Genomic DNA, 11883 nt, shown 5'->3' with positions numbered 1-11883 from the left:
ACTCAGAGACTCAGTGCCCTGTGGCGTCACTCGGAGGTCCCTGAGCCCATCCTGTCCTCCTAATCCCCACTTCTCTGATCTGGGCGCCTTGGAGCACCTCCGTGCGCTTCTGGCGAGGGGACAGCGACCCCTAGCGGCCGACATGAGTGAAGCGGTCCCAGGGCGTGATTGCCCGGGATTAGAGGAGGACCAGTCCTGGCGGGGCGGATCCCCGGAGTCCCTCCCCAGGGCCCACACTCTGGGAAGAAGCTGGTCCAAGAGTGTGCCAATAGCAGGGACAACTCCAGGCAGCCTCTCAGTTGGGGACAGGGTGACCCAGCTTCTGGGTCCTCTTCTGAATGGTCATCAGAGGGAACTAGGACCTTCTGGTCATGACCTGGAAGCCGCCCAGATGGCCAGGAAGGAGGAAAGTGCTCTTCCCGGTCAAGAGGACCTGAGCTTCTCTTGATTAGAATCAGCTCCTTGACTTCTGGCTCCCTGAAAAAAGGTACAGGAATTTTGCACCTTTAACCAATTCCCGGGGGAATTTACCTATCAATTTGGGGGAAATTGATGTCTTCACCACATTGAATCTCTCAATCCATGACTGTCCTCTCTCCCCTTAACAGGTTTTAATAATCGATTTTAATTTTCCCCATAAACAAATGGCTTGGACAGCTCTTTAGATTAACTTCCAGTTAACTCACATTTTTGGTGTAACTGTGAATTGTACACTTCTCAAATGTTTTCTATTCGTTTGCTGATATGTAGAGATATAGTAAGTCTCTAGACTGAAATTGGATCTGCTAAATTTGCTCTGTTCTTCAATAGATTCTATTAATTTATCTGTACATCCTGTGGGGCTTGCTACAACCTGAGTGTGTCACCTGTGAATGACGACAGTTTTGTTGCCGCCTCCGCAATTCTCACGCATGCCCTCTCTTTCCCTTGCCCTACTCCGGGACTCGCACCAGTGCGCCGGCGGGGAGGCTAGCAGGCGTTCTCATCTTCTCCCGAATGGATGTTTTCCAGCATTTCATTTTGAAATGTGATACCGGCAATCGTTTCCTTTAAAGATTTTCTTAACAGATTAAGGAAGTTCTCATACGACCCTTATATGATAAGTGGGTTTGTAAAAACATCATTTGTTGGGTTTTATTCACTGGTTTTTCTGCATCTTTTGATGCGATTTCTCTCTCTTCATGTTTCAAATTAATGCATAGAGTTTCCTAGTGTTGAGCCGACCTCCCATTCCTGGAATGCGTGCACCAGGCTTGCCCGTTGGGTGGCGGTCTGCGCTGCTGCGGAATTCAGTGTGATAATACTTTGCTCAGAATGTTTGCGCCTCTACTCCTGAGGGATATATAGCTGTAATCCGCTCTCCACTGCCCTTGTCAGATTTTGCAGTCGAGGTTGTGTTCTCTTCAGAAAATGAGACGTGGTTTATTCTCTAAAAGAACTGTTTTAGTCTCTGGAGACATTTGTATACGGTTGGAATTGCTTACCGGTGAAACTCTCTGAGCTGGTTTTCTTTGTAGGAAGATTTTTGACTACTGATTCAATGCCTTTAGGATAACTGCGATCTTCAAGTTCTCCTTCAGTCGAATATATATGTTTGATTAAATTTTTCTAGGATTGTCCTCATTTCATCTCCAATTATTGGCATAATACTATTATAATAGACTCTGATTATCCATTTTAGGTATTCCATGTCTGCAAAAATGTCCCCCCTCTCCATCCTGATAGGAGTAATTTTTGCCTTCTTTCTAAGGTTCTTGATAAATTCACCGAATCATTTCAATCTCAGTTGTATCATAAAGGAACCAACTCTCGGCTTTCTTGTTTTGTCATCTCCACTATTTGGTATCTATTTTTCTCTTTTTAGTATTTGTTCTTCTCTTTCTTATTTCCTTTATTCTATTTTCTTTCAGGTTACTTTGGGTTTTTTTTTCTAGCTCTCTGAGATATATACTTAGCTCATTAATTTTTCCTCTTTTATTCTCCATAAAATTTCTAAACACATTTTAAGGTTATCAATTTCCCTCTGTGTGCTGCATTAGCTGCATGCCACAAGGATTTTATGTAGTGATTTCATCATCGTTCAGTTGAAAATGCTATCTAATTTCCAAAATGTTGTTTACTTCCCTAAACTGTTGGGAGCATATTTCTTTACTCCCAAACATGTGAGGATGTCTAGCATCTCTGTTACTGATTTCTATTTTATCATTGATTTCTAGTATTTTGCATGTAGAATATATGCTGAGTGACTTCAGTCATTCAAAATGAATGATTTCAGTCATTGTTTAGGCTTGCTTTAGGACCCAGTATATGGTCAGTTTTTGTCAATGTTCTTTTTCTACTTGGAGGGAACATACATACTGTAACTCTGGGTGTATGTTCGAGATATACATCCATTGGATCAAGTCATTTAAGCCTCCCAATCTGCTATTATCTTCTTCAAGTTATTTCAGGTAATGCTTCTTGGCCATAAAGCTTTAAAATTTGATCTCAATATAACCACACCAGCTTTCTTTGGGGTAGGTATTTTATGGTATCTTTGTCCATCCATTTACTTTTAACTGACCACCTGACCCACCACCATTCCTGGAAGGAGAGCTCTTCTCCGAATGACTTTCTCCACATATGCATTTGTGAGGTGTGTGCCAAGCATTCACATTGTGCAAAGTCATGTCTGTGCCCCTTACATTTTCAATAGTCCCTTGCTTTGGTGTGATGGAAATTCATGGCTTTTCCTCCCCAGTCTTTATGGCTGGGGCAGAATTGCCAGGCACCCCTTTGCATGCAGACCTATGCATAGTATTTCAGTGACCCTGTGGAGCACACCAAAAATCAAAATAACCTCAAACAAGGAAGGAATTGTGGGCTCACATGATTGGGCATCTAGACATGGGGCACTCAGGGCCACCTGAACTCCAGAGACACTGGCCCTGCTTCTCCCTGCCATGCACTGGTTCCCACAGGGGCTGGCTTCCCTTATGGAGGCCTCATCCCTGCACCTGACACAAGGCAGGAGGTCATGAGCCTGGTTTCCCAAGGGGTCTGCGCAATAAGCTGGTACCACCTGAAAGTGGCCATCTGCAGCGTTGCAGGCCTCTGAGGCAGGGCAGCAGTGAAGGAAGGATAGCTCTCCAGGGACAGAAGACTGGAGGGACCATTTCATATCTGCTCAGTCTGCACTGAGCAACAGCAAGAAATTTGTATCCACAGTGACTCATTGTAGCCACCAGTGGTTTGGATAGGTGGTCAGTGTTATGGGCTAATGTTTGTGCTCCCCCTCCCAAATTCATATGTTGAAGCCCTCACACCAATGTGGTGGTGTCCGGGGTGGGGTCTTTGGAAGGCACTTAGATTTAGATGAGGTCAGGAGGGGACCCCTGTGGTGGGATTAATGTCCATGTAAGAAAAGGAAGAGAGAAATCAGTCAATAGGTCTGTCATCTCGGTCTGTCTCCACGCACAGAGAACAGCCAGGCGAGCACACAGTGAGAAGGCGGCCGGCTACAAGCCAGGAAGCCCTCATCAGGACCCAAATCTGCCAACACCCTGATCTAGGACCCCCCAGGCTGCAGAACTGAGACAAATAAATGTCTGCAGTTTAACCCACCTAGCCTATGGCGTTGTGTCCTGGCAGCTCGAGGTCTCAGAGGGTCAGTAGTCGGTATCTGAAAATATACGACACAGAAAGAGGTACAGGATGGGTGTCTTGGAATGGATGCCATGTAAAGACATTCACAACCCACATCACCAAATGGTATTTGAACACTCTCTGCAAGAGGCCTCAGTAATCAGGTGGACAAAATGACATACTGCTCGATGTCAGTTGACCTCGTTTTCAGCCATGTCAGTGTTTGCCCAATGGGCTCATGAACAAAGGGACTGTGTTTGCAGGCACGGGGACTGGGCATGAGCTGGGGGACGTGGTCTCCCCCTTACCAAGGCTGAGCTGAATGCTGCTGCCACCTAGTGTCTAATCTGCCAACCGCAGAGAACAGGGAGCCCCAGCACCATTCCTTGGGGAACCAGCTAGCCACCTAGTGGCAGGTTGATTCCATTGCACCTCTTCCATCATGGAAGGGGTACAAATTCTGGATACCGATTTGTTTTCACTGCTATATGGCTTCTTCCCGCACCAATATCCACAGACTCTTGGGACGTCCCAGCCACCATCATGGTATTCCCCACAGCACTGCATCTAATCGAGGAACTTATTCCACAGCCAAAGAAGCGCAACATGGATGAACTGGTCTTAGCATACACCCCATTGCCCAGAAGCAAATGACCTAATTAAAAGCGGAGTGGCTTACTGAAGACTCTGTTGTGGCACAAGTTGAAGGATAACACCCTGAGACATAATAATTCAAGTCTGGGAATCAGAAGATAGAAGTAGGAATGGTTTATTTCATAATTAGTCCTAGTAATTCACTCAAAGAATGTTTGCTTTCGTCCTGGCAGCTTTGAGATCTGCTTTGGAGATCTTCGTTCCCCAAAAGATAATGCTCCCACCAGGGGGCGCTGCAGTAGTTCCACGGAGTTGAAACCAACAGGCAGAAAAAGAGGCTGCTCTTCTGGTGGGACTAATTGATCCTGATTACTAAGGTGAAATTGGGTGGCAGCGACATCAGGGGGCAGGAGGACTTTGTCCAGAACCCAGGGCACTAAGCATCTTAGGACCTCTTAGCACTCAGAGCCTTAAAGAACGAAGGTTTAGATCCACCACCAGGTAAAGAGACCCACGACCAGCTAAGGTTCTAGCTGAGGACAAGAGAAATATCGAATCAATGGAGGAAGAAAGATGTCATAGATATTAAGTATGACCTCATGACTAGGGTCACCACATTTAGCGAATAGAAATACAAATGGCCGTTTGAACACAAATTTCGGATAAACAACAAGTAATCTTTTTAGTATATCACATAAAATATTGGGGACATATTTATACTTTTTTAAAAATCATTCATTTTGAGTGCCCTGGATTTTAACTCAACCCTATTTGTGACCAATACACAAAGGAAACCTGCAGTAACTTTTCACTTTTTTTCTTTCCTTGTTCTATGTATATGTGTATTTGTATCTATTACCCACGATCTTTTCTTCTCAGTATTACTTTAGATACAAGTTGTTGGCAGTTAACAGAATATTCAGTGAAACTGTGACTGAATTTGAGGAGACATTAATATGGTTAGCCGTGTTTACAATGACTCGTTAGAACATGTGTCTCCTCATTTGAGAGACAGGATGAGGTTTTTGTAGGAAGGATTGCTGTTTCTTAGATGAAGTTTTGCCAGCTGGTGCACTGCTAGGCTTTGCCAATAGAGGGTGCTAGAGGGACACTGCAAGGCGACAACAGCAAGAAGGCACCTTGCTCATTTTCCAGCTTTCCAACACAACACGCAGTAGGGTTCTTTTCCAGTTTTGCCACAAGTTCAATATGCTCCCCGAGCCTCAGTTTCCCAGTCAGTGTCACTGAATGGTCACTCTGCCCAATGGTGTGCTGGTAAATGTTGAACCACGAATCCGGGAGCTGGTGGGGGGAGCCTTCATTTGTAGCATTTGCCATTTTCATGCCCGTGATGTCAATCCTCCTACCAAGGCCAACTTAAAGCTATGAAGGTGCATACTGAACACAGAGTCAGGAAGGGACAAGTTCAAGATCAGCTCTTGTGTGAGCTGGTGCAGCTGGCTCCGCACACCACTCACTCGTTGCAGCTGCCCAGTTCCTCACCTCCCTGTGCTTCTGGATGAGTAGACAGCGTCGCCTAGTGGCAAAGCCAAGCAAATCTCAGTCCACCTGGAGAACCGCCTAGAACATGGGGAAAGAAGTATGAAACCCCCACCTCCCCGGGTTTCTCTCCTCTCTCTTTTTCGGTCCCAGGGTCCATCATCTCCAGGAAAGACTTAAAGCCTGAGGGGAGGCTCCCACCCACAAGGGAGCCCCTGCTGGTCGTCCTCCATGTTGGGGACAGGATGGGGTTGCTCCTGGGTTGGAGGAGGGAGTGACCTTGTAAGGCAGTAAATTGCCACATCCTGACCAGGTCACCCCTGCAGACCTCCAGCCTACCCCCGACTGAGAATGACCAGAACAGCGCCTCAGTCTGAAGCAGTGACACGGCACCCCTAGACAGGAGTCAGTCAGCCAGCACGCCCAGAAACACCTATTCCTGACGGGTCTTTCTCCCGGGACCTGGAGTCTGGCCCGAATCCCTGGGCTTTCCTTTGGTCCAAGACTTCCCTCTGATTTTACGTGTAACCCTTGCCCCCCAGATCCCAGAGCCCTATATCCCCACCTACGGTAGGGTGGGTGGGAGGTGAGGTCACCCCCTGTAACAGCACAACCACGACACTTAGCCCCTGGCTTCCCCAGTCACCAGCAGATGGCCAACCACCATGGTTTTATATTTGCATCTCTTCCATTGTATATTCTTCCAGAAAGCAACTGCTTAACCCAGAACTCCATTTTCCAGATCCCTGTAAGGGCAAGGGGGGGGAGATCATTAATCAAACATAAATCCTGTCTGCCACCTGCACAGACCAGCTCCTATTGTAAGCTGTCTCCCCGCCCTGGGAGCTGCTCCTACAGACCTTGCCAGCCCCCCACCCCTGCCTGCAGTTCCGGCCTCGGCTATGGACCAGCTCTGGCCCGTGCCCCACGGACCCATTTCTCTGCCCCTGACAGGCTGTCTGAAGAGCCCCGGGGCAGGGTGAGTAAGAGAGATCACTGATTCCAACATCAATATTCTGGTGTAGGTAGAAACCAGTTTCCATTCACCGAAGGGAGAAATCTGAATAGTAGACAAGGCTAGTCGTTTGGAGGTATTCTTAACCAAGACTGGTGGGAAACTGTCGAATATTTTGCATCTGCTGCTCTCCAAATTTCCAGGCTCACCCCTCCACTTCGTTCCATGGCCTCTGGGCTCTAATGGACAAGGCCTCCCAGCAATGATCCTCCAGAGCCCAACCAGCCAGCTGCCACAGGGAGGAGCAGAAGACCAGTGTGGTGGCCACACAACCCAGCTGCTGGTGCGCCGGATCCAATTGGAGTTAACCCAGAGGGACTAGATCAGCCGTGAGAACACAGGCAGCTTTCTTAGGAATGGCCGTTGTGGGGAGGGGTGAAGACTGGACAGAGATGCTCTGCCGGTCTCCAAGGGGAAATGTGGCAGACACGGCCCTGAAAGACGAGGGAGGTTTAATCCCAGGACGGCGGTGTTACGGAAGTCTGTCCGGCAGTGTATAGAAGAAACCAAGAATATCTGCGGGACCGAGAAGCTACTACAACAGCTCGGGACCAACCAAATACAGACACTCTCTCAAACGCCTCGGGCCTGGCTCTGGTAACAAGCGATGGGCCACTCACGTAGCCCGGAACAGGCACCAGCTGCGCTGCCTGGGAACCAATTTTCCTTTGTCTTTGCCTCTCCTCAGGGCTTCACATGGAAGGATTGAGGTTGTACACACAGCTCTCCCTCTTCAAAACATGTTCTGTCCTTCCAGTCTCCTGGATGGAGGAAGTCAGCCTGTCAGGTTTCGTAACTCTTAACAAAGTCTTAGGGTACGGACAAAACTTCTGGCTTCAGGGACGGCCTCAGACAGGATGGCCCCCCAAGTCACGTTTATTCAAAACAGATCATCCAGTCTGTTTTAGGGCTTTTCATCTGGGACAACTCGTAGAAGACAGGACGGGTGACAGCCTACGAGAATTAAATCCAAGATTCCAAGACAAGCCACTAACAAGGAGGTTGGGTTTTGTTTTTTCTGAATGATCCTTCCCGGGAAGGGAAAGGAGCTGGAGTCCTGGACGGCAGCCAATCAAGGACGCAGCTCAGAAGCGCAAGGGCACAGCTTCTGACTGGTCACAAGGACGATAGCCCTCCCAACCTTGGGTCACAAACCCGGGCAGTTTTCCCTGAAAGCCAAGGGAAGGCTGGGTGGGGGGATGTCTGCAACTAGATCGGCCCCAGTGGACGCCCTCTCGGCTGGGAGGAAATCGGCCTGAAATCATTAAATACCGTGAGATGGAGTGAAAGGATCTGAGATGGGAGAACCCAGCAAAGAAGGGGGAAGGGTGCCTTATGTCCGGGGAAGGTCTCGGTATTTAAAAAAAATTCCAAACCAGCCTTTCTTCTCAATCCTTTCGCTGCCGTCCAGCAAATCTGGAGGAAGACTATACAGTGATAACTCCCTTATAGCCTCCACAGACACCACGAAAATCTTCGGAGGTAGATGCATGGGTCCTGAACCCTGAAAGTAACTCTGGGCGCTGACCTGGGAGGAATACTGAATAGACACCTGGTGGGGGGAGGGGGGCACTCGCCTTCAGTGTCCTCCCAGGGAGCCCAAACCTGGCCCGTGCCGGGTGAAATGCCAGCCGACAGCCTGTGGACATGGATACAGGTTGATTACTCTGGCCCCTCAGCTAACAAGCCCCCAAATCTGCTTCCTTGTAAAAGGTGAACACACTCAAACGGTGTCAAACATCACTTCGTCACAAATAAAATATGGTCAATCGCAAAACACCAGGCTGCGATGTTTCACCGCTGGAGGGAGCCAGAGACCACTAAATCTCATACAGCTCAAGGTGGTGTATATAAAAGTTGCCACCAGGTGGCGGGATTGCCATGAGAAGGTTAACCTGCAAATAGCTGGTTTCCTCGTCCCAGGGCCCTGTGATGGGGTGCAAAGGATGAATCCAATCTTTCTAGGCCAGCTAGGTTATGAATGCTATGTATCCCCAAAGGGCCCAGAAAATTAAAATTCAAAGTAACAAGAGCTTTATTTAATGAGTTAATGTGTGGCCAAGCCAAAAAAAATTTGTTTTAATTAAAAAAGAAGGTAGGAATCACTGGGACGTCTATTCTCAAGTCTTCCTGCTGCGGGGGTTAAGGTAAGCACCCAGTTGGCAGTAAGCACCCAGTTGGCATCCGCATCCACCAGCTGGGGTCCGGGGTGGCGATGTGAAGGGCTCCACCCGCTCCCCAGCAAAACTGGTGAAAATGATGTCTTAATATAAGTGTTTCTATACTCATAACTATATATTTTTATAATAAGGCAGAAATATGTTTGTAATATATAAATATATTATTAGAATTTTATATATTATTTTAAAACTGTATATAGTACATGCATTTCAAGAAATACATAGGCTTTATCTATAAACATTTAAAGTCCTATATGTCTAGTAACTATGTGAGTAAATATAAAAACTTTTTAAAATTATTTAAATCTCTTTAAAGGATAGTAATGTACCAGTGTACGACAATATCACAGAGGCTGAGCGGGGAGAAATGGAAGCGTGCTATTGGAAAGTTCTTACACCCTGTGTGAAGTGAAATGATATCACTGGAAGATAAATTGGGTTAAGTTAAAGGTGGATACTATGAGCCCTGAAGCAACCACTGAAATAACACAACAGAGAGTTACAGCTAACAAGCCAGCAAAGGAAATAGGAGGAAGGTGTGAACGTTCACAGGCACCACCAATTAATCCAAAAGAACGACAAAAAAAAAAAAAGAACATATGGGAGAAGTAGAAATTAAATAGCGGGCTGGCACATTTAAACAGTCCCACATCAATGCCTAAAATAGAGATTATCTGATTAAATAAACACTCACAACCCAACTATATGCTAGCAATCATAAATGCACTTTAAATATAAAAATAAAAATATAAATATATGGAAAACAATACAGAGATTCCTCAAAAAAATAAAAACAAAATTGCCATACAACCCAGAAATTCCACTTCTGGGTATTTATCCAAAGAAAACAAAACACTAATTCAAAAAAATATATGCACCTCTACATTCATCACGACATTACTCACAATAGCTGAGATACGAAAGCACCCAAGTGCCCAACGACAGACTGTCAGATAAAGGTGCGCACGATGGAATGTTACTCAGGCGTTAAAAGGAACGAAAGCTTGCCATTTGTGACGGCTGGATGGACCTACAGGGTATTATGCTCAGTGAAGTCAATCAGACAGACAAAGACAAATACCATATGATTTCACTTATGTGTGACATCTTTAAAAAAAGTTTTAACAACAGGAACAGATCCAAAGATACAGAGAACAAGCTGATAGTTGCCGCAGGGAAGGGGTGTGGGGAGATGGGTGAAATTAAAGAAAGTGGGAGAGAAGGAAGTATGGGAGGGGGGGAGGAAGAAAAATAGATTTCAGAGCAAAAGGCATTGCTAGGTAAAAGGGGGGCATTCATAACAACAAAGGAGTCCGTTTGTGTAAAGGGTACAATGTCGGTGCATCATGCTGTCTGTGGTAGAGCTACTTGCTGGGTGTGTAAAAGTAATTAAAGATAACTAAGTGAACGATAGTAAGAGAAATGTTCAACTGCAGAGTGAATTTGATTTTTACAAAGTCGCTCTCAGTGATTAAAAAAATTACAAATTTAGTTGCCTGAAATCAGAAATAAATGTCAAAAAGTTGTAATTATTTTTAACAGAATTTGAATTTGTACTTCAGCCAGCTCTAAAACAGCTTGGATTCTTGTACCAAAAAGAAAAACAATTTAGATGGAAAGATGACAAAAGGAAGTATTCCTGTTATGGAAATTTGTTAGAAAATTATGATAAAATGCTACAAAAAGATATTTTACAAAAAGCCGAAAATTTTTCAATTGTCTCAGAACAATTGCCCACAGAATGCAAGCCCTTTCTGACAATATCAAAAATGAATAGACTCAACGTTTGAAAGTTTTCGAGTACCTTTCTTTAGCTTTCGCTGAGCCACGTGATATGAAACACTGCCCAGTTAATATTTGAAACATTTTGTCTCAAAGAACACCCAAACCTTTGAACAAATGTTGCCAATTCATGACCTAAGAGATCAAACTTGGGGCGTGCATATTTTTAACCTTCTTTATATTTATCAAAGGTTTTCAGGTAAACATGAAAAAATTCCAATAGTTTTTTATCATGACAGATAGTGCTCCCGCTATGTCGGGTCAGAACTCCAGACTGAATGGAATTTTAAGACAGGAGACGGATGTTTCCCTATTGCTTTACCCCACCCAGTGATACGTATTTAAAGTACTTGTGCCTAGTTTTTATGGCAGACTTTACGAAAGCGTCACGGGTGGACACAGTTGTTACAGTCAGTCAGTATACGTGTGCAGATAGGAATCACCATCTTATGAAACTGTCGAAGACTTAGAAGGCCATGAATTCGATGACGTGCTTTTGCCCATGCTCACTGGTTGAATGTTGGAAATTTTACAAAGAATTACTGTAATGTCAGTTACAATTTACATGTTTTACGATTTTCCTGAAGCAAAAGGAATGCTTGTCAAATATTCACTAGTCAAAGGCAATAGATGGCAGTCAGTCTCACTTATGTTTCTCACGAATGTGTACTATATATAAATGAGCTAAATTTAAGGTCAACGTAGCTACTAGCCAGGTATAGGAATTTATGTCCACATGGAAACTTCATAATACAAATCAATAATAATGATCTTGCACATTCTCCAAACACGAGTCAATGTGTCACAGGTTTTCATCGGAACTGGCTGTGTTACGTACCTGGAGGCAAAAACTACAAGAAAAGTCTGACGAACTCTTTGTGAGAGTGATCAGTTTAGAAGTGCTTTTTAAATGTGCAATGCCTCTTTGAAGGCAATGTTAATAATACTGAGTTGGCCACAAGGGCTAGTGGGCAACTTAACTTGGACAGACAGAACTTTGAAACTAATATGCTTTTGCTTCAAAGTCCAACTGATTCTTCTAAAAAGATGAACCAGTTTTGTCAGTGACTTAAAGGAAAATAAAATGTTGATAATACACTTAGTTACTGGAAAATTTTTAAGTATGTTTAAAACAACTTGGTTTGTGAATCTATATTTTGAACTGTACATTTCATTAAATTTAAGGAC

The 11883-nt window shown here is 44.9% G+C and overlaps 1 protein-coding gene across 5 annotated transcripts in view; it reads left to right on the top strand.

Moving 5' to 3' along the window:
• The first annotated feature begins 217 nt into the window (after nucleotides 1-217).
• The window catches only part of LOC112310392 (sodium/glucose cotransporter 1), a 60539-nt gene continuing 48873 nt past the window's right edge, over nucleotides 218-11883 (top strand). For 2 of the 5 annotated variants that reach the window (XM_053928331.1, XM_053928330.2), the window contains exon 1: nucleotides 223-487. The gene's annotated coding sequence lies outside the window, so the exon portion shown is untranslated. Of the gene's footprint in view, nucleotides 488-11883 lie in introns of all 5 variants that reach the window. The other 3 variants (XR_008427324.1, XM_045200808.3, XM_053928329.2) reach the window with 3 other exon arrangements.

This window comes from Desmodus rotundus, chromosome 7, assembly GCF_022682495.2.
Source record: "Desmodus rotundus isolate HL8 chromosome 7, HLdesRot8A.1, whole genome shotgun sequence".
Classification (NCBI taxonomy): domain Eukaryota; kingdom Metazoa; phylum Chordata; class Mammalia; order Chiroptera; family Phyllostomidae; genus Desmodus; species Desmodus rotundus.
Note: the sequence above shows the minus strand (reverse complement) of the source record. Positions and strands in the feature narration are given on the sequence as shown.